We start from the raw sequence: 18,946 nt of genomic DNA, 5'->3' as shown, positions 1-18,946 counted from the left end.
TGGGAAAGAATCCTGGATCATGTAGACCTTGGTCTGATTCAGCAAAACACTTTTGAGGTTAAGGTGGCAAGGTGCAACTGGAATCAGTACAGTCCCTTAGCTTCCAGCCTGAATCTGCATTGTATTGCAGAGTTTATACCATTTTAATTAATAGTACCTTTACTGCTGAAAGTATGGAGAAAAGTCACACCTCGATCCTGTTATTAGCCATCATAGGTGCTTAGATTGGGCAGGCATGACCTTCTGCACTCGAATTGTATCACTGCAACTTTTCCCCTTGTTTTGAATGACACTGCAGAAGTGTGATGGGCTGGACTTAGGAAGCTTGGATTCAACTGGTCACCCAGACCTGAAGCTCATTAGGGGTTTTTGGCAGATCAATAATTTGCCCAAACCCAGAGGTGTTGCAAGGATGAAATAGGATAGCCTCACATCAATTGCCCTGAGCTTGCAGGTGGTGCAGGGTATAGATGTGAAAAGTAATATTTTATCTGTTTTTGGCATTTATATGTCATTGCATAAATATCTCCTAATCATCTGTCATCTGAGAAGTTCACAATTTAAAAAAACAAAAATCTTACTACATACAAAGCTAAATCAATCACAGCAGCATAAAATCCAGCCAAGGGTGAAAAACAGTTCAAAGCCTAAACAGCAATAGAACCATAGTTGTTTAACAGCATTGGAAAGTATAGCAGGTCTTCACCGGGTTTCAAAAAGTTCATAATGTAGGTTCTGGGCGAGCTTCTCTGGGGAGAGTGTTCCATAAAATGGGTGTCAGAGCTACAAAGACAAATACTATAAGAACAGTCCACCTAAACCACAAAGCATTGTTAGCACTCCATCTCTTTTTTAATCAGATTTATTTATTTTTAAAAAACTTTCTTACATTTATATTCCAGGTTGGCATTGGCTACCACCCCAATCTCAGCACTGCCACTGCTTCTCACTGGCACCGAGAAGAAGAAAGTTGGCCCTGGGCAATGGGAAAACATGCAGGGCCAGCCCAGTGCCCTTGAATAGAGGAATTGGAGTCTCATGAATGCACAGTCATCCACCTGCCCAGCCGCTTTCCTTCCTCCAGGCCCCTGGTCTCTCCCGTCCTCATTACTCTCCCTATAAGAGCTGAAGCACTGCAGTGTTTCACGTCTTCCTGCACAGGGAAGCTGCTGTTCCCTCTCTCTGCCCGACTGAATTGCTCCTCAAAGCGGCAGCAGGCATGCCCTTCTAGTCATTCTTTCTGCTTGGAGCATAAATGGTGGCTCACGGCAAGGTGGCTGACACTCCTGAATGCCTCTTCTTTTTAGGCCTGCTTGGAAGGAAGCCTTTTGATCTGCAGTCCAGAAGCTTTGTATCAACAGTGTGGTATGTTGGCTTGACAGCCATGGACAGAAAGTCTTTACAGAGGGTGGTGAACACAGCACATGATATCATGGGCTGTCCCCTGATCCCGCTAGATGACATCGCAAGAGATTGTTGCCTTAGGAGAGCGAGGAAAGTTCTCAGGGACGATTCACACCCCGGCCAGCACCTTTTTAATCTTATACCCTCGGGCAGGAGACATAGAAATATAATCTGTCGTACCAACAGGCTAAAAAACAATTTCTATCCGTGGGCTGTTAGGCTGCTGAATGGAAAATAATATTGTGCAACTGACTTTCGGGGTTGGTGTGTTGTGTGACAAGCACACAGAATGCAATGAGATTGAGTGTTTTGGAGGGGGAGGAAGGCTCAGTTAATTTTATTGTACACAGGTTGTACATTGACAATAAAAGTAGTATTATTTGCACTTTGTCAGTAGAAAACATTAAGCAAGTGAACAGGCAGTACAGCAAGCTTAGTTCTTATAGAAGATGTTAATTTGCATTACTGCTGCTTAGAGGGAGCAGGGAGACACATCAACATACAACTAAGGTAAAGGTAAAGGGACCCCTGACCATTAGGTCCAGTCGTGGAAGACTCGGGTTGCGGCGCTCATCTTGCTTTACTGGCCAAGGGAGCCAGCATACAGCTTCTGGGTCATGTGGCCAGCATGACTAAGCCACTTCTGGCGAACCAGAGCAGCACGCGGAAATGCCGTTTACCATCCTGCCGGAGCGGTACCTATTTATCTACTTGCACTTTCACATGCTTTTGAACTGCTAGGTTGGCAGGAGCAGGGACCGAGCAACGGGAGCTCACCCCGTTGTGGGGATTCGAACCACCAACCTTCTGATCGGCCAGTCCTAGGATCTGTGGTTTAACCCACAGTGCCACCCACATCCCTTAACATCCAACTACCGGTAATTAATTTAAACCACTTGCTGAAACTACCCTGTTGCTGACTCTTTGTGCTAGCTTCTGTGGATGATTTTGCCTCTCTAAAGTGAGCAGCTTTACCCTCAAAGCAGAGATTCTTTTGGTTTTGGTTTCTTGCTTTGCTCTTCATTTCCCCTGATAATCTTTTTGGAGGTTGGAGGAATAAAGGTTTGCCCGTTCTGTTTGAAACAGGCTCTCTTGGTAGGCTGTCCTACCCTGCTACCCTGAGGAGATACAGTCTAAGAGTTAATAACTGGGTCTTCTGTATTGTAATCAGAGCAGATCCTTTTAAAAATCCACCATTTATTGATGCTGCTGCATCAAATTTGTGTGAGATATAATTACTGGTTATGTGTTGTTTGCCATTCTTGAACCCCAACCTGTACTTCCCAGCTCCACCATCAAAATAAAAAAAGAAGAAAAAAGCAGCCTTTCTAGAAACTTCACAAGTCCATTTCAAAGTGTTTTCCCTATTCATCAATTTTGGCAGTGAGGATTTGGCAGATGCCAATACATACCCTATGAAACTGCATTTTGTTCAGTCAAGCCACCTGGCCCCACACTGTCTAGTCTCTGAATTGTGGCCACTCCTCAGTTCTGCTTTTAAACTTGTTCACAATCTGAAGTTAGGGGTGAGCAGTGAAGTGGCCAAGCTTGCTGATTATGACACCAGATTGCTCAGGGCAGTTAAAACTAAAAAAGAACGTGATGAACTCTCAGGGATCTCTCCAAACTGGGTGAATGAGCATTAAAATGGGAAATCTGGTTCAATGTATTCTAGTGTAAAGTAATGCACATTGGGACAAAATACACACATATACACTAATGGGCTCTGAACTGGTGATGAGTGACCAGGAACAAAAGTTTGGGGCTGTAGTGGATAGCACAATTAAGATGACAGCTGTGAAAAGGGATAATTCCCAGAAGGCCTGGGTGGCAGAGACCAAGACATGCCATATGAAGCTGCCTTTTGCTGAGTTAAACCGACCTTTAATAATAACCAAGTCCCTGAAAGGGAGCCAGCAGGCTTGGTAGGTTGGAATTGGCTCCACTTGATGTTTGAATTCCTCTGATTCCATCCAGAACAAACAGTGTCTTAAAACTGATTTGCTTTGTTGTGATGCTCATTACTATACAGTCCTTGTTTACTTTTCATATTTGCGCACATTACAAAAGCATGCATTGCAACCAGTTACAGGAAAACTCAGTAGCACATTGCTGTGATTCACAGCTGCAGTATTGTTTTATTTTCAGTTTTATTGCTTATATTGTTTGTGTGTACATATGTATATTTCATTCTTACAAGACAGTAATTTAAACATAAAACTGTGTTTTATTTATGTATTTACTCAAAACTCTGGAAAAATTAAAGTTAAAAAGTAAAATAAAGTAAAAAAGGGGCAGGTGAAAGGGAGAGTGAAGTTGTAAATCTTGCTTTATGTTTGGGTTGTATTCAGCTTAATTTGCCAGGAAGCTGCACCCTGCGTTTGTTAAATGTTTGCCTTTACATTTTCTAACAGATGGAACATGGGCATTATCAATGTTTCTACTAAACAGCAAATGGCACTGCAACGTAAACACAATATTGCAAGAGGTTGGTCTTACATTAGCATCTTTACAATCTGGCGGATAGTTTGCACATTTAAAGGCATCTTATTATTTAGACCAACGGCTTCTGCATTGCCACATATTGATAGGGGGCTTTACTGACGCTTCTGTACCAGAACTTGCTTTTCAAACCATGCCTAATGTCTATTCCAAACTGAAACAGGAGACCCATTCTTTTCTTTAAAAAATAAAATAAAATTTATTTTATTAATAAAATAACTCCAAGATTAAAGAGCATAAAGAAATATTGCTATAGCAGGTTGAAAGCAGCATAGGGTTGGGCATTCTCATTGACCTTATTTATTTATTTATTTATTTAGGTCTGTCTTTGACCATTATTCTCCTATGTCTTTCGTCTCAAGGCATCCACAACTCTGGTATAAAAAAATATATACTCAGTAGCGACAAACATTAAATATGCTTTTAAATCAACCTTATTTCTATCCCACTTCCAAACCATCTCCATCTCACATGATTTTCTCTGATACATCTTAGCCCATTTTGCACAGGTTTCAAAAGTTTTACCTTCCAGTACAGAATATTCCGCCTGGGCAACAACAGCAAGGGAGAAGCAATGCCTCTTCTTCCCTTTCAGCTCATAAACTCTAAACTCCAGCTGACCTTTTCTGGTGACCGCCCAGTTATAGTATTACAATGTATTTAATCTGTGGCTTCCTTTGAATATGGTTCACAAACTACAGCTAGTGCAGAGTGTGGCTGCCAGATTGTTAAGTGAAATTAGAAGGTGTGAACATAGAATGCAGGCTCTGACCCAACTACACCTGCTGCAAATTTGTTTCCTAGCCCAATTCAAAGTACAGTCATACCTGTTGAACGTTTTGGCTCCTGAACGCTGCAAACCCAGAAGTGAGTGTTCTGGTTTGTGAATGTTCTTTGGAACATGAATGTCCGATGTGGGTTCTGCCACTTGCAATTGGCTGCAGGAGCTTCCTGCAGCCAATCAGAAGCCGCGCCTTGGTTTCCGAACGTTTTGGAAGTCTAATGGACTTCTGGAACGGATTCCGTTTGAATTCCGAGATATGACTACGGGTTTTGACCTTTAAAGCCCTATACAGATAACTTGCAACTTTTAACTTGTGCACATTCAGCTTTAAGTGTTTGACAAAAAAAAAAAGTGGAAAGGAGACGGACATCTGGGGAAAAAAACTTTGGCAATTCCACCTGCCATTGAACCCAATGTGTTTTGACTAGGCACAATTTTGGCTTTGGAACATAACCCCCTTACATGCGTGATGTGACAAACACTAGACTATTCATTCATTCATTCATTCATTCCAATGATTTTCAGACCACCTTTCATCTAAAGGCTTCCATTTCTTCATGGGGGAACCTATTGCAATAATTTACAGTGGTACCTCGGTTTTCGAACTGCTTAGTTCCCGAACAACTCGGAACCCGAATGCTGCAAACCCGGAAGTAGGTGTTCTGCTTTTCGAACTTTGCCCCGGAAGCCAAACGTGCTCCTGAGCTTCTATTTCACTGTTGCACCGCTCAGTTGAGTCCCCCCCACCATCATAATTAAAGCCTCTTTTCCTCCCGCTTCTGCCCTTGTGCTGCTCATTTGAGACTCCCCCGTCGTAATTAAAACCTTCCGTTTCTGATTGCAGTCTTCTGAGGTGATATTTGGTACTTTTGTTTTTGCTTTTTTTGCGTTTTTGTTTGTGTGGGTTTTTCATTTTCATGACTGTGGCTTGCTTTTCGTTTTATGATTGACTGATTGTGTAAATGCGGAAATGGATAAAAGCCCCTCATCCAAACAATGACTATCATCAGCGCAGGTAAGAAAAAAATTTAATTTTTATTTTTATTATCTGCAATACTGTCTTATTTATTTTATAGTACAGAACTTTGATTATTGCTTTCATTTTATGGATCAATGGTTTTGTTAGATAGTAAAATTCATGTTAAATTGCTGTTTCAGGCGTTGTTTTTTAAAGTCTTGAATGGATTAATCTATTTTACATTACTTTCTATGGGAAAGTGCACCTTGGTTTTGGAACGCTTTGGTTTTGGAACAGACTTCCGGAACGGATTAAGTTTGAGAACCAAAGTACCATGGTATCAAATGGAATGACTTTCTGTCAGCCTTGTTAACAAAAGTCAAGAGTACTTGCTGTTGAAGAAACTGAAGAATTTGGGCATTTGAGTGCATTGATAAACTATTAGAAAATATTTAAAGATGAAAGTAGGCATAATTTGCCACAGCTTATGTATGAGAACCCTGGCCAGGATCCAAAGGGTGCTTTAGGCATGCCCAAGTACCTTGTGGCATTTGACCTAAGACATTTTGCAAACTGTTTTCTTTTTCCATTTCCAAAGCAAGCAATGGGAGGATGAAGTGGGGAGAAAGAGGAGAAGAAGAAGAAGAAGAGGAGGAGGAGGAGGAGGAGGAAGAGGAGGAGGAGAGGAGGAGTTTAGATTTGATATCCTGCTTTATCACTCCCCTAAGGAGTCTCAAAGCAGCTAACATTCTCCTTTCCCTTCCTGCCCCACAACAAACACCCTGTGAGGTGAGTGAGGCTGAGAGACTTCAGAGAAGTGTGACTAGCCCAAGGTCACCCAGCAGCTGCAAGTGGAGGAGCGGGGATGCGAACCCAGTTCCCCAGATTACGAGTCCACCGCTCTTAACCACTACACCACACTGGCTGCTTGCCTGGGGATTGGCTCCAAAGTTCTCTTGCATGTGTGGAATTAGTCATGTAGCTCTTTATTTCCTGGTCACTAATCATCACTCACTCTAATTCCAGTTTTAGTTCCATTGATTAGGTAACCCTCACAAGAGGTAAATCTCAGCAAGCCTGGGGGAATGCCAGTGTTCAAAAGCAACTGTGTGTGCTTCGTGGCCACAGAATGCTAACTGTTGTGGAGAAATGGAATAGAGAAGTTAGAATGGCTGCTTACCCAGTCTCGAGGTGGGCGGCCCCATCTTGGCAGGCTTTGTCCACCCCAGGGAGCAATGTTGGCTTAGCGGCTGGCATTTGTGGAAATTCCCTGGCCAGCTGATTGGGTTGGCAGACTTTGCCACCACCTGATATTTGAATTCTGGCCAATCCGGCCTTGCTGGGTGGGCAGGGCTTGGGAGCAGACCAGATGGGCCCATCCCCAGCCTATAAAAGCCAGCTGTGCCCAACCCTGGGGACTGCAGTCAGCCAAAGAACACCCCTCCCTCTCGCCCTATTCAGTAATGCTGTGGATTTTGTATGCCAACTTTTTCTGCCCTCGGGCATTGCGTAATGGTTGCCAAATATGGAGCCAGGGGAAAAATTGCCTGCAAACAGATTGGCCCCTTTTGAAGGTTTTGCCTTCCCCATAGCCATAGTCACAACTTTGGCAGATAAGGCATTGGGTGGAATACTTTTCATCTAACCTCAAGAGAAGGATTGAAGCAGCACATCACCCACCCGCCCCAAAACAGTGCAATAACAGGGTACCCCATTAGAGGGGTCCAGTTGGAAGTCTCTGTCCAAAAGCCAAGGTGTGCAGCTGATGGGCCACAGAGCTTCCTTCAGTGGCTTGAGAGAGCTCTCAGTGTAGTAATATTTACATGTGTATTAGGATAATAATATCAAACTTACAAAAGAATGTATGGGTTAGGGTATTTTTCATGTATGTTCATATTTCTTTCTCTACACATTTCTGTGCATTTTTCTTTTTCTTTTCTTCTTTGTATCACTTTATTTCTTTATAATTGAAAACTTTTCAATAAAATATTAATATAAAAAAACCACACATGCCAGTGTGAGTTAAGCCAGCATAAAGTTATACATATCCCTGATAGAAGGAAAGCAAGCCTTTTAAAAAGTGCTCTTTGCAGGGTTGCCAGGTCATGTGACCAAGCAGACTGAGTTTCCAATACTGTACAACCTTAATCCCCTCTCTCTGGTCCCTCCGCCACCCGAATGCTCCCACTTTTAGATTTACACTAGCCTAAACTGCTGATATCCACAGATCTTGCCATAGGTTTACCTCCTAAACACATGTTGTATCTCTACATCCCATCCTTGCACTAAGATGCATAAGATTAATTTTGTTCACTGAACTAAAAACGGGAGGGGGGGAGGGATTATACCATTTGTCAAAGTGGAGGGGCAACCTAAGTTTGTATCTGGATTGATATTAGACAGCAGGAAATTATTCTTGCATTAGCCATTTAAAGGACATCTTGAAATCTGAATATGAAGAAGATTTATATCTAAATGCAATACTTTCTCTTGATATTTATGCAGCAGTTTTCCTGGCACAACAGCAATAGCTGTCTGTCGTATAAACTCTGCTATTTTATGAATTGTGTGCTCTAGGAGTTTCATTTTTATCCTTTCTGTACATATTGAGGCATTTATTACCATGTGTACCATATTTATTAAAATGACTACTTGATAGATACCGAATTGCAAAAATGTGTGATGTAACTATGTTATAGAATCCACAGAATCATAGAATTGTAGACTTGGAAATGACCCCAAGAATCCTCTCGTCTAACCCCTGCAATGCAGGAATCTCAATTAGATCATACACGATAGATGGCAATCCAACCTCTGCTTAAAAACCTCCAAGGATTATTCATTCGTTTCTCAAATTTATACCCCTTCCTCTGTGTAGGCATGGCTTCCAAAGACTGATTGAACCAAGTATTTTGGCCAGTCAAACTCATGAGCTGGTGAACTGTTTGCTTGTTTCTTACATTGACGTTCAGATGTATGTGGCATCTGAAGGAGGTTCAATCTGCCCATAGTGGGCAGATCTACATCATGCATTTAAAGCTCATGACTTCTCCCAAAGAATACTGGGAATGGTAGTTTCCCCTCCCAGTGCTACAACCTATAGTACCATTAACAAACTACAGTTCAAAGGATTCTTTTGGAGTAGTCATTTGCTTTAAATGCATGTTGGGTGTGCTTTAAGTGTGTGGTGTGGATCTGCCCACAATCCTATCATCCATGAGTTTCAGTAGCACCTTAAAGATCAACTAAGTTATTTATTGGTATGAGCTTTCGTGTGCATGCACACTTCTTCAGATACACGAAAGCTCATACCAAGAACTAACTTAGTTGGTCTTTACGGTGCTACTGGAAGGAATTTTTTTTGTTTTGACTATGGCAGACCAACACGGCTACCTATCTGTAACTGGATCCATGAGTTTGTTTGTCTAATCCCCTAGTAAAGCCGTCCAAGGTGGTAGTCATGTGACTCATCACATTTTGCAGAGTTGTGTGAAGAAGTACTTTATTTTTTGTCCTGAATTCTTTGGGTGGCTCAGAGGTCAAATAACATGTTTTGTCATGTTTGTGTTGATTATATGCAATGTAAATAAATTTGAGACTTGTTTTTAGTAAAAAGCAATATGAAAGTCTAATAAATCTAATCAAGTTAGACTATTATGTAAATAATAACATCATGCTAAATAGACAGTTATCTGTTGTGATCCATTAGGACAATACACGTGCATGCAATCACTAGAAGTTAATTTGTTTTCTGCTTGGCAGCTTCTAGACTGAACCACCAAAGTCCATTGGGGGGGGTACTAGTTTAATGGAGGAGCAGAAACTTTGTGTGCAAAAGATTCCAGGTGCAATCCTTGTCACCTCTGCATGACTGGTAGAGATCCGTCTGAAATCCTGGAGAACCGCCTCCAGTCCATGTGTAAACAGAGCTGAGCTAGAAGGACCAGTGATCTATAACTCATTAACAACAACAAGAACCCACCCTTCATCCTAACATCCTGGGGTGGCTTACAACAATTTAAAATACAACATTAATAAGAATTTAAAATGAGACAGCTTCTTGTGTCCCAGTTCAGGAGATCAGCCAAGAAACAAACCATAGAGGAATAACCTAGATCTTGTCCCAAGTTTGGTTCATGGACCATTTTGAATGGCAGCCAATGCTTTGTCACATAGTATGCGAATCCAGAGTTGGGCAGGCATAACCTTTATTAGACTAACCAAAATGTCTCACAACAGTGGGAAAGCTTTCAAGTTCAGGAGAATTCAGACACTTGTTCCCTATCATAATAAAGACATTTACCAACATGTCTGCCTTTGCTTTCAGCATCTCATGAAGTAGCCAACTGTGTACCCTCTGCCTCATGCCTCAGGCCCACTCACTCACCCACATAAAAACACACCCAAAGAGATAGTGCTCTGTGCAATCGCCTGTGAATCTTGAAAGGCAGTGTCTCTTTTTGGAACTCTAAGCCAACTGCCTGAGCCCAGTAGCTTAGTCCTTCTCTTCCAGTCAGGAAAGTCATCTTGACAGGAGATTCAACACTAAGCTATGGAGAGAGTGGGGAAGCCGGGGGGGGGGGGTGTCTCCATGTAACAGAAACAACTGGTTGCTAATTCATGGCAGACACAGGCCTGTCACAAGTGTTTCTCCATGCTGACTAGTAGTTTTGCAAAGAAACTTATAGTTGTAAAGTTCAGGGAGAAAGTTCTGCTCCCAAAGAGTCCAGTTTGGGCAGCCATCCCATAACTACTTAACTTGAGAGTAAGCCCATTAAACTCAGTGGAACTTTATTCTGAGCAGCCATGTATGGAACGGCAGTGTAAAATTGGCTATTATTAAACGGAAGCAATTTATCCCTTTTGTCTTATTATGCAAATAACCTTCCAAAATTGAGCTTAACATGCAATTTTTATCCAAGAATATTTTTGTGTGAAGCTATTCTGAAAAGATTTGTATCTTTATAATTAGGAAGGGCAAATATATTAAGAAGGATAAAAGGATAATTTTCTAATCTCCTGTTATGCAAATTAGTTTATAATTTTTATCATTTACTTCAGAACTGGAAGAACAATGGAGCTTTTGTTCACATGCAAGGGTGTCTCCGTTGTCTGCTTGACATGGTGCAACTGAAAATTATCTCAAGGCAAGTATTATTAATGGCATGAAGAGACTGTAAATACATATCAATTAGCTACATGCACACATATTAAGCTAGTAAAAGAAAAGTTCATATTTTACACACTAACTTTAGCTCTTAACCTCTTAGCCCTTCAGTTTCCAAGAATACAATTTCTACCCTTCTGTGTTCCATATTACAGAACTCTGTACTTATCTTAAAAGGTAAAGGTACCCCTGACCCTTAGGTCCAGTCGCGGACCACTCTGCGGTTGTGTGCTTATCTCGCTCTATAGGCTGAGGGAGTCGGCGTTTGTCTGCAGACAGCTTCTGGGTCATGTGGCCAGCATGACTAGCCGCTTCTGGCGAACCAGAGCAGAGCTCGGAAACACCGTTTACTTATCTTAGATGAAGCTTATTTCATTAGGGGTTTTCCCCTCAACATGTATTTCAAAATGTTAAGAATAAACCTCAACAATAATTGATATAATATGTTCTACATGTATTGATTATTGAAGTAAATTATTAGAAATCAAAAGAACAATATTGTTGGTGCGATCACAAAACATCCCCAGAGTGGATTATTATTATTATTTTATTGTTTTCTCAAAATTAGCCAATACGAAGGAGGAGTTAAGCAAGAAAGGAACATAAAGGAGGTTTTCCCCTGCCGGATATACTATGAGGCATCCTATCTGTTGGTTGAAGGAATGGATGACATCAGAGAATTCACATATTCTAGACTTAGAAGGTCATTACTATTTTTGGTTGGCACGCTTATTTATGTTATGAAAATGTGAAAGTTCATAAAGGATTTACAAATCATATAATTGGGGGGGATGTACAATGTATGGGATAAATACGATAATTTATTAGAGGTAAAAACACCACTTTAGCTCTCACCATTGGAACTATAGCGGTAAAGAAAAAGAATATGATAGAAGGGTGGACAACTTACAGAAATTTATTAAAACAAGAGGGAGGAGAGTATAAATTAAAAGAATTTAAGGAATTATCAAGGAAATTAACAACATGGATACAATATCATCATTTGAATGAAGTATTTAAGAAAGAAAGGATAGGAGGGTTTGGGGAACAAATATCGCAACTGGAGAGAGACCTGTTGGAATGTAATGTAAAAGTGCTGTCTAAAATGTATAAAATATTATTGGAATGGGAGACAAAGGATGAGCAAGTAAAATCCTCAATGATACATTGGGCAATAGATATTGGTCATAATATAGACATGGAAGCATGGGAACAATTGTGGAATATGGATATAAAATTTACAGCATGCTATGGTCTAAGAGAAAATGATATGAAAATGAAAAAATGTATAAATCTAAATCAAATAAGTGTTGGAAATGTAAAGAGAAAGAAGGTTCTTTTTATCATATTTGGTGATCTTGTAGTAAGGTTGAAGCTTACTGGGAAATGATATATAATGAATTGAAAAGGATGTTTACAATAACGCTTGTAAAAAAAACCCCAGAAGCTTTTCTTTGGGGAATTATAGGGACAGAACTACCTAAACTGTATAGAATCTTATTCATGTATGCTCCTACAGCACCAAGAATGTTACTCACCCCAAAATGGAAAGAAGTCCCAGCAAAGGAAGAATGGATACAAAAACTTGTGGAATATGCAGAAATGTCAAAACTTACTGGAAGAATAAGAAATCAAGATAATTTTTTTTATATATAAAAAAAATAGAAATGGTTTGTTGAATATTTACAGATAAACTGTAAACAGACATTGGCAGGAGTATTGTAATAACTTGCAGTTTTATAAGAGTATATATTTAAAGTCGATGAATAAATGAGCAAATTAAGTTAATTTGGATATGCAGAAGTTATTAAAAATAAATTTAAGGAATCGCAGAAAGAGGCGGAAGGAAGACAATTTTTGAAATGTTAAAATGATTGTCAAATTAGTGAAATATATAAACCTGAAAAGCATAATTAAATTTCTTTTTTAAAAAAGTAAGTGCTCACTCTTCTTCAAGAAGGCCTTCTCAGTAACTGATAGTAAATAATGCCATGTTATGAGGGGAGGGCCATTTTCACTTATTTCCAGGGTGCGCCTATCTGTACATGTATGTGCATTTCTGTTGGATGAGTGATTTCAGCAGGATACAGCTGACAACAGACATGACTGATAAACATGGCTTGCTTAAAGCTGGGCCCTTTTAAATGGAGAGACTCCTCTCACAGAAGGTGGAGCTGGCTTCTGAGCTAGAGCTCAGCTCCTGTTCAAGGCTCAGACGGAGGATGGCTAGCTATCATTGAGTCGCATCTGAACTCTGCTTTTGTGGAGTCTCCAAACTGAGATCTGTATGGAACTGTCCAGGGTGCTGCTGAAGCCTCACTTCACATCTGCATTGCAGAGTCGGTTGCTTAAAGCAGAACAGGTGCTCACCAGTCACATCTGCTGCCAGTTACCTGATGATGGGACTCTGGTACCACTCCGGTGGGAAGGTAAATGGTGTTTCCATGCACTGCTCTGCTTCGCCAGAAGCGGCTTAGTCCTGCTGGCCACATGACGCGGAAGCTGTATGCCAGCTTCCTCGGCCAATAAAGCAAGATGAGCGCCGCAACCCCAGAGTCGTTCACGACTGGACATAACGGTCGGGGTCCCTTTACCTTTACTTTATGCCACTACTGTCTCTGGGCACTTGGGCTGTGTCTTCTTTGTGTGATTCCGCCCATGGATGGTTAAGTCCAGTGAAAGGCAACTATGGGGTGTGGCACTCATCGCGCTTCAGGCCAAGGGAGCTGGTATTTGTCCACAGACAGCTTTCTGGGTCATGTGGCCAGCATGACTAAACTGCTTCTGGCGTTTACCTTCCTGCCACAGCGATATGTATTTATCTACTCATGCTGGTATGCTTTTGATCTGCTAGGTTGGCAGGAGCTGGGACAGAGCAATATACCATGAATTAGACATTGTATGTAGTAAAAGTTGAATCCATCCAAAGGTTATTTGTAATATAAAAAATGTTATGTAACATTTATAATATAACAATTGTTATTTGTAATATAGTGTATAGAAAGCTTTTCAAAACATGTCAAGTGGCTATTAAAGCATTCTTTCCCCCTCCACTCACACCCACACAGTTTGATATCGAAAAAGTAACTTATAATTATATGTGCTATGCATATGCTCTTTGTGTTGCTGTAGTGGCATTAACAGTTAACAGCCTGAATAATGTTTCAAGACATTAGAGATATTGCAGAATTCCTACAGTCCCTATCATCCACTCTTGCACTTTATTTTCTCTTCTTTCAATGACAGAAATTAACCCCCACATCTTATTCAGTTGAGTGTTTCTGGGTTGTTGTTTTAAATTCCCAAATGCATTATAAAAGAGTGACACACCACAAGTGTGTATACAGTACTGAGTGATTAACCATAAGCTGTGAGACATTTGAAATAAATTCTTGAACAAGTAAAGCTGTACAATGAGTGTACAATGGTAGTTCAAGGTCAGAGGATCAAGGCACAATCTTGAAAGAAAAATTGCAGGAGAGAATCAGAGACAAACTGCTGTGGGAAGTGTTTATCATTGGTCCTTAAGTTGCTCTTATGTGTGGCAAAAATCTGAGAAGGAAAGTTTTGTCTCATCTCTCCACAGAATTTGGGAGGGAAATTGTTCTTTCACAAAAATATTATTGCCATGTGGGGTCAGAGCAGGGCTCCATCTTTCCCAATATCCCAACACTGCTCAGTTAGATGTTTCTGTGGTGCCAAAAGAGCAGCAAGCCTTTATTGCTTACCTTCCAGGAACACGTGTTTTCTCTTACTTCCCAGAAGTGAAATCTGAACTGATACTTAGGTGAAACTTTAATTTAACCACATTAATAAACCAGAGGACAGAACTTTAGGACCTAAGCAACCAACAGAGCTTAACTGAATGGCTGTGGTACTTTTTGGCCCAAAGGCATTTAAATATTTAGGACTATGTAGAGTACATATTCCTATAACACTGGGTAAACTATATAATTTATATTAAAAGCCTTTAGTGAAAGCCATTCAAAAAATATAAAGAGGTAGGGAAAGAATAGTGTATGCTGGGCAGAAATAGAATGGCAGAAATGAAACTTATTCCAATATTCCTTTATTTGTTTCCCTTTCCCCACTCCCACTATTAAGGCTAAAAATATTCAATTGCCATGCATTTTGTTTTTTGTTTTTTAAGTGAATGAATGGGGAGTCTCTAATCTGGCTATATATGATGATTCATTCCATCTTCAGCAACTGTGCTACTTGATTTTCAAAGAAGAGTAGCCATGGATAAAAATAGAATAAACAAAAACTATGGCAAAGAATCTTTATGTGTATTGTCATTCCACCCATTGTACCTCAGCAGTTTGGAATAAAATAAAAAAAACCCAATTATCAGGTGCACTTTTCAGGTCTGGAAGAACTGGCAAAGCCTCACCTCTCCAGGAATTTCTCCAATAATGCCACCTGATTATCACCCTAGATTTAAATGTGATATACCAAAAGGTAAATTAGTAAAATGGGAAGAAAATTGATATTTTAGACCTTAATATATATTCTTTACCACAGAGCTGATATTGGACAATTTGAATACACCAGTTAGAATGATGTACTCTTAAGGATGATGGCCTTGCTATTTACTGGCTTTGAAAGAATGGTAGAAGTGAACAATGTTTCTGAATGGGGGCTGATATAAAAACTAAATACACAATATTTTCTTTAACAAGCACTATGACTAGTTTAAAGATAGCATGGGAAACCAATGTGGAGCAGTCTATAGACTATTATGATTGGAAAGCTATTTGGTTAACCATGCAATCAGTTTTTGCATATAAAAAACACCTTGAAATTTTGGGATACATATACAGTATGGTATACGACTCCCATACAATTGTAGATGGGGTTTCCATAACTTGTTTACGCAACTGAATGGGGCATCTGCTACCACCTATGGTGGACCTATCTGACAAGTGTGACTTTTGGGGGGAAAGTACAACAGGAATTTACTTTGAATTTAAAAGAACCCATTAAGTTTGCATTTTAGTGAATATTATTCTCTTAGGTGAGAGGCCAGGTTTAGATATTAAAACATAAGAATTGCTTATGTTTCTTATTATAGCAGCTAGACTATCTGTTGCATAAAATGAAAATCCCTAGAAGAACTAAACATAGCATTTATAGAAACATTTAAAAGGCTGCAGTGGCTGTAAAAAATAACACAGGCTATCTGATGAGAGACACTGATAGACAAAGTGTGTTTTATGTAGCATGCCATGCCTTTATTTCATATGCAAATCAGAAATATATGAGATATCCACCATCCTCAGCAGTTCTGAAAATATGGAGACTGTAAATATAAAGCAATGTTTTGAAAAGAAGCTATTTTCTGTGATAAAGGTAAAGGTACCCCTGCCCGTACGGGCCAGTCTTGACAGATTCTGGGGTTGTGCGCCCATCTCACTTTAGAGGCCGGGGGCCAGCGCTGTCCGGAGACACTTCCGGGTCACGTGGCCAGCGTGACAAAGCTGCATCTGGCGAGCCAGAGCTGCACACGGAAACGCCGTTTACCTTCCCGCTGGTAAGCGGTCCCTATTTATCTACTTGCACCCGGAGGTGCTTTCGAACTGCTAGGTTGGCAGGCGCTGGGACCGAGCAGCGGGAGCGCACCCCGCCGCAGGGATTCGAACCGCCGACCTTTCGATCGGCAAGTCCTAGGCGCTGAGGCTTTAACCCACAGCGCCACCTGCGTCCCCTTTCATCTACGTAATTTACTTAATTTTCAACTTGATTTTACATGGTTTTTACCACATCAGAAGGAGGAAGAGAAGAAGGAGATATTTTACAAAGATTTTACAATTTTTACAAATAGTATTCATTTAAAAATAATATATTTAAAAATAATATATTATTTGCAGAGCCCAGGAACTACTAAATAATTGGTGGGTTATTATATTGGTTTTATTTTCCCTCCATTTTTGTTGCAGTAGTGCAGATTAACATACCTAAAAGATAAAGAGATGCATTTGGTTCTATGAAATCAAATTCTTCACAACAGCTTCAATTGGATCTGAAATTCATGGTTATCCTTCCACTGGGCCATTTGATACATGAGGCTGGCCTCCCCCTGTCAGCTCCATGTTTTCCTCATCAGCCCCACTAGAACATGCTTCTGCTATGACCCTTTAACTGGTCTCTTTTCTTTCAAAGCAACAGGTAGTGGAAGGGTATTCGTCATCCTTGGAGTGACCAAAATACTACATTAAACCCTTTGGTGGCTGCTAGATAGTCATCTAGGGCACCTGAATCTGAAAACGGACGATAGCTTGCAGGTGGTGTGGCAGCACATTCATTGCCTGTGACGCACACACTTTTCCATCCTCAAATCATGCAGGATTGATGGTTCTTCAAACACAGGTTTGACAGATGATTGTGTTACAAAGGAAATGGCAACATATGGCCTCTATCACACCACCACCAACGCTTTAAAGTTATTGGCTGGTATCCAAATAACTAATTTAGATATGCCCAAAGACTTCTGCATGCCCAGTGGGAGTTTTGCTTTTTTAACTTTGGAAGACCCAACCTGTGCATCATATTACAGCTTACTTATGAAAGTATTTTCCATTTTTATGAAGTGTTTTTTTTTATGTGACCGTGTGTGTGTGTGCTTATTTTGAGAAATATAATTCTGATGCTAATGTGGCTATGTATGTCACTTCAGTTATACCGGACCATATTGGCACTCCAGCCTTGGAAATGATGGAAATACGTAACAAAACCCTGTGCTTCTTGTGCACAGACATTTAAGAGGGCACTCATTTGCCTCTAATTAATTGGTCCGCAGGTTTTGCGGTTTTTTAAAGCATGCAGCATACCAGAAAAAGGAATTCCTCCTCTCTCACATAAAGGAAATTGCTTTTCCAACATTATGCTAGCTGTGACACATGCATACAGAATCTAAAACATTTTTCTCCTTTGGAACCCTCCCCCCATATACTGTACATACATGATTGGTCAATCAATTACTGGTAACTTATACATTTAATTAGTTAAGATTTCTTTAATCAGATGTTGCTGGCATCTGCCTGTCTTGGGAGACTATGGAGGGGTGCGCTTTCAAGGGTAAAGTCAAACCACTGGAGAGTTACAGCGTCTGCTGAGGCTGCAGAGACCGATATGGGAGAGACATGTTTTATTGCAAGTGGGACAGATGAAGGCATCCCGTTTTGCTGCTCCAGGGGCACCATGGCATTTTTTCTCTCTTGAGTCCCTTCCAGCCATCAGATGTCATCTCATTTTCACACAAGAGTTAAAGTGTTCCGTTGTTTCCTTTATTCCCCCCCACCCCACAAAGAGATTGCTTCGTAATACTGTATTACTGTACAACCTTCACTGTCTAGACCGTCTATTCAAATTACAGATTTCTCTATAAATTTAGCAATGATGACAATCACATAAAAAGCACAGGCAGGCTTGAAAGTGATGTAAACCTCCTGTGAGAATGCTCCAAGAATTAGAAACACATTTGGATCAATTGCAGACCAAGGTGCTCCAAGAATAAGCACACAGAAGTGAGTTCTATCATACACAGATGTCCAAACCGTAGCACAGTCCTGCTGGCAAGGGAAGACCAAGTCATCTCAAGCCACAGGCATGACTGGCACACTTTATGACTGCCATCTTTACACACCTATGGCACACTTGTTTTGGTCAGCAGTTTGTGGCACTCATTATTTTGATCTTCCCCTAATTTTATTATATTGGAAGCTAGTGTATTAAAAGCATTTGTGACCTGATTTCCATATTAGCTATATTGCAACAGCTACACAGCCATTTGTCTTTTTATGCTCTCTCTCTCTCTCTCTCATATTTATTGGCCCATTTTTATTTTATGGTGTTTTAATTGATCTTATACTCATTTGTGTTGTATTGCTGTTATTTTTATTGTATTTCTATGTTTAATGGTGCAATTCTATACTGTACACACTTATATGAGAGAAAACCCATTAAAGTCACTGGGAATTACTTCTGAAGACAGGCATTGGATTGCATTGTTAACTTGGAAATCACCCTGGGGATCTATGGGAGTGAAAAGTCGGAACCAAAATATTTAGATAAATTTTACCTGTGGTTCTGTCCTACATCATTGTAGCACTGAATTGGTTGGGACCATTCT

The 18,946-nt window shown here is 40.3% G+C and overlaps 1 long non-coding RNA gene across 3 annotated transcripts; it reads left to right on the top strand.

Moving 5' to 3' along the window:
• The first annotated feature begins 2,029 nt into the window (after positions 1-2,029).
• Positions 2,030-12,436, top strand: LOC309368508. 3 transcript variants are annotated; one of them, XR_014167801.1, is made up of 5 exons: positions 2,030-2,282; positions 4,227-5,705; positions 10,710-10,795; positions 11,384-11,518; positions 12,335-12,436. It is a non-coding gene; the product is annotated as an uncharacterized lncRNA (long non-coding RNA). The 3 variants fall into 3 exon arrangements; XR_014167803.1 differs by lacking the exon at positions 12,335-12,436 and having other exon boundaries at positions 11,384-12,010; XR_014167802.1 differs by lacking the exons at positions 4,227-5,705; positions 12,335-12,436 and having other exon boundaries at positions 11,384-12,010.
• The last annotated feature ends 6,510 nt before the right edge of the window (positions 12,437-18,946 follow it).

The sequence above is a fragment of the Podarcis melisellensis genome (genome assembly GCF_964234715.1).
Source record: "Podarcis melisellensis genome assembly, chromosome: 4".
Taxonomy (NCBI): Eukaryota; Metazoa; Chordata; class Lepidosauria; order Squamata; family Lacertidae; genus Podarcis; species Podarcis melisellensis.
The sequence above is the reverse complement of the archived record's forward strand: the minus strand, read 5'-3'. Positions and strand labels throughout refer to the sequence as shown.